The sequence below is a fragment of the Rhinopithecus bieti genome, unplaced genomic scaffold, assembly GCF_001698545.2.
Source record: "Rhinopithecus bieti isolate Rb0 unplaced genomic scaffold, ASM169854v2 scaffold_33302, whole genome shotgun sequence".
Taxonomy (NCBI): Eukaryota; Metazoa; Chordata; class Mammalia; order Primates; family Cercopithecidae; genus Rhinopithecus; species Rhinopithecus bieti.
In genome coordinates, this window is record NW_016814366.1 from 350,730 (window position 1) to 355,118 (window position 4,389).

General features: G+C 35.4%; 1 protein-coding gene across 1 annotated transcript in view; it reads right to left on the reverse strand.

Annotated features, from left to right (window-relative positions):
• Nucleotides 1-4,389, reverse strand: part of DYNC2H1 (dynein cytoplasmic 2 heavy chain 1) — a 384,617-nt gene that overhangs the window by 65,371 nt on the left and 314,857 nt on the right.

Genomic DNA, 4,389 nt, shown 5'->3' on the forward strand with positions numbered 1-4,389 from the left:
TTGTAAATTTAAGTTCTTTGTAGATTCTGGATATTAGCCCTCTGTCAGATGGGCAGATTGAAAAAATTTTCTCCTATTCTGTAGGTTGCCTGTTCACTCTGATGACAGTTTCTTTTGCTGTGCAGAAGCTCTTTAGTTTAATTAGATTCTATTTGTCAATTTTGGCTTTTGTTGCCATTGTTTTTGGTGTTTTATCATGAAGTCCTTGCCCATGCCTATGTCCTGAATGGTATTGCTTAGGTTTTCTTCTAGAGTTTATGGTTTTAGGTCTAACATTTAAGTCTTCAATCCATCTTGAATTAATTTTTTGTATAAGGTATAAGGAAGGGATCCAGTTTCAGTTTTCTACATATGGCTAGCCAGTTTTCCCAGCATCATTTATTAAATAGGGAATCCTTTCCCCATTGCTTGTTTTTGTCAGATTAGTCAGTTTTTTTTCTAATTCTGTGAAGAAAGTCAATGGTAGCTTGATGGGAATAGCACTGAATCTATAAATTACTTTGGGCAGTACAGCCATTTTCATGATATTGGTTCTATGGTGGTATATATGCATGGATTTTTTTTTCCATTTGTTTATGTCCTGTCTTATTTTCTTGAGCAGTGGTCTATAGTTCTCCTTGAAGAGGTCCTTCACATCCCTTGTAAGTTGTATTCTTAGGTATTTTATTCCCTTTGTAGCAGTTGTGAATGGGAGTTCACTCATGATTTGGCTCTTTGCTTTTCTATTATTGATGTATAGGAATGCTTGTGATTTTTGCACACAGATTTTATATCCTGAGATTTTGCTTAAGTTGCTTATTAGCTTAAGGAGTTTTTGGGCTGAGACAATGGGGTTTTCTAAAACCATGTTGTCTGCAAACAGAGACAATTTGACTTCCTCTATTCCTAGCTGAAGATCCTTTATTTCTTTCTCTTGCATCTTTGCCCTGGCCAGAACTTCTGATACTATGTTGAATAGGAGTTGTGAGAGAGGGCATCCTTGTCTTGTGCCAGTTTTCAAAGGGAATGCTTCTAGTTTTCGCTCATTCAGTATGATATTGGCTATGGGTTTGCCGTAAATAGCTCTTATTATTTTGAGATGTTCTATCAATACCTAGTTTATTGAGTTTTTAGCATGAAGGGTGTTGAATTTTGTCAAAGGCCTTTTCTGCATCTATTGAGATAATCATGTGTTTTTTGTCATTGCTTCTGTTTATGTGATGGATTATATTTATTGGTTTACATATGTTGAACCAGCCTTGCATCCCAGGGATGAAGCCAAATTCATCATGGTTGATAAGGTTTTTAATGTGCTGCTTGATTTGGATTACCAGTATTTTGTTGAGAATTTTTGCATTGATGTTCATCAGGGATATTGGCCTGAAATTTTTTTTGTGTGTGTCTCTGCCACGCTTTGGTATCAGGATGATGCTGGCCTCATAAAATGAGTTAGGGAGGAGTCCCTCTTTTTCTATTGTTTGGAATAGTTTCAGAAGGAATGGTAGTAGCTCTTCTTTGTACCTCTGGTAGAATTCACTGTGAATCAATCTGGTCCTGGGCTTTCTTTTGGTTGATAGGCTATGATAATTACTTCCTCATTTTCAGAACTCGTTATTGGTCTATTCAGGGATTCTACTTCTTCCTGGTTTAGTCTTGGGAGGGTGTATGTGTCCAAGTATTTATCAATTTCTTCTAGATTTTCTAGTTTATTTGCATAGAGGTATTTATAGTATTCTCTGATGGTAGTTTGTATTTCTGTGGGATCAGCGGTGATATCCCCTTTATCATTTTTTGTTTTATCTATTTGATTATTCTCTCTTTTCTTCTTTTAGTTTAGCTAATGGTCTATTTCTTAGTTTCTAAAAAAACCAGCTCCTGTATTCATTGATGTTTTGAAACGTTTTTTGAAGGGTTTTTCATGTCCGTATCTCCTTCACTTCTGGTCTGATCTTAGTTATTTCTTGTCTTCTGCTAGCTTTTAAATGTTTGCTCTTGCTTCTCTAGTTTTTAAAATTGTGATGTGAGGGTGTCGATTAAATAATCTTTTCCTTTGTTGTAACAACAACGTTTGTAAGTTACGTTTGTAATGTTTAAGTATACAATACGGTATTGTTAACTCTAAGTTCTATGTTGTACAGTAGAACTTATTCATCTTCTGTGTCAAACTTTGTATCCTTTGTTAGGTTTTGATATCAGGCAGTGCTGGTCTCAGAAAAGTTAGGAATATAATCATCTCTTCTATTTTGTGGAAGAGTTTGCATAAAGTTGGCAGTATGTCTTCCTTAAATATTAGTTAGATTTTACCAGTGAATTCTAGAAGCTCTCATTGTGAGAAGGTTTTAAAAAATTCAACTTCTTTGATATAGGCTGTTAAGCTTATGCATTTCTTCTTGAATATGCTTTGGTGGTGAATTTACTTTTTTTTTTTTTTTTTTTTTTTGAGATGGAGTCTTGCTCTGCCTCCCAGGCTATAGTGCAGTGGCAGAATCTTGGCTCACTGCAACCTCCACCTCCTGGGTTCAAACAATTTTTCTGCCTTAGCCTCCCGAGTAGCTGAGATTACAGGCATGTGCCACCACGCCCAGCTAATTTTTGTATTTTTAGTAGAGACAGGGTTTCATCATGCTGGTCAAGCTGGTCTTGAACTCCTGACCTCATGATCTGCCCGCCATGGCCTCCCAAAGTGCTAGGATTACAGGCGTGAGCCACCGCACCCGGCAGTGGTGAATTTCTTTCAAGGAATTTGTACATTTCACCTAAGTTGTTGAATTTGTAGGCATAAAATTATTAGTAACATTCGCTTAATGTCTATAGGAACTGTAGTGATGTTCCATCTCTAATTCCTGATACTTGTAATTTCTGACTTTTTATTTCCTGATCTCACTTTTGTATTAATTGATAAAGGTTATGTTTCCATCTTATGTCCTATTTTGGCTCATTATGCATACTTCTTTGGTACTTTCATTTTTATCATTGTGTTATGACTTATGTACACATCTTTAACTTACCAGTTTACCTTCAAATAATAATGATAAAACTTTAGCATGGCATAAAGTCCTTACAATAATGTACTTCTGTTTTCATTTGCTAAATGAATGAAAAAGGACAAACTCTGGAAGTTAAAATGTCTTGCTAAAAAAGAGAAAGTATATTCTATTATCTTGGGATGATGATAGTATTAAGTTAGGGATACTAAAGGAAAATTTCAAAAGATTAGAGATTCTTGTTACATGCAGGCCTGTTTTTTTCTTAAATCAATAAAAATTGATTTACATTATAAGTATATATAATAAAATGTTGCTAAGTAAAGCTATAGAAGAGGGGGTAGGCAGAGTTCCATCCCAGTATTTGATAGGCCTTTGAAGATGAGTATATGGAGTTCAGTTCAAACAAAGCTGATAACTGCATCTTATAACAAACACTATAATTTAGCTGCTTGATCTAACAAAATGTTTAATGAGCAATAAGGTGGAAAGCTGATCTAGGAATCACAACATTAGAATTACAGTACGGGCTTTAATGCTTTACCAGGATGTAACTCCTTCACAGTCTTCCTAAGTAAAAGGAGGACGAGAATAGCAAATTTCATAAGGGCTACAAAAGTTCTGTATAAATAGTAAAGTGTTATTTAATATAAACATTACGTTTTAAAACATGAGGTGTCACCTTAAATGAAAAATATACAAATTATTCAACGTTTACAATTATTTGTCAAAATAGTTGTTGGAGTGGAACTTTCCTAAGAACTAATTTGCATGCAAGTAGATAAACAATAAAAAGAGGCTTTTAACAAAAAATAAGGTCCCCAACCACTTTATAAAGATCAATGGTGGACATAGTCATAAATGTTTACAACATGGAGTGGAGACAGATGAAAGGGTGACATAGCAGGTATTGCCTTCTTTGATGTGAATTCTGACTACAGTATTTCCCCAAAGTTGGCACTCATCTCAAGGGCTTCATAAAACAGATTGCAAGGAAACACACTGAGAATTTCTGATTCGGTAGCCTGGAGTAGGTTGGGGGTGGTACAAGAATTCATATTTCTGCCAAGTTCTTACGTGATGCTAATGATACTGGTCTGGAGACCACACTTTGAGAACCACTCCTATAAAGAGGGCCATGGTAGAGAAAGGAGTGAAAGTGAAAGGAATAACCAGGCTAGCAAAGAAGATCTTAATTTTATAAATCTCAAAATTATATCATAAAGTTCTATATGTATATGTATGAACATATTTTAAGAAACTACATTCTTCGCTTCAATTTTTAAGGTGGTCAGTGATCAAAAAATGATTTCAAAATGATTAAACAGTTTTGAAAATTATCAAAAGACACAGGATCCGGCCGGGCACGGTGGCTCAAGCCTGTAATCCCAGCACTTTGGGAGGCCGAGACGGGCGGATCACGAGG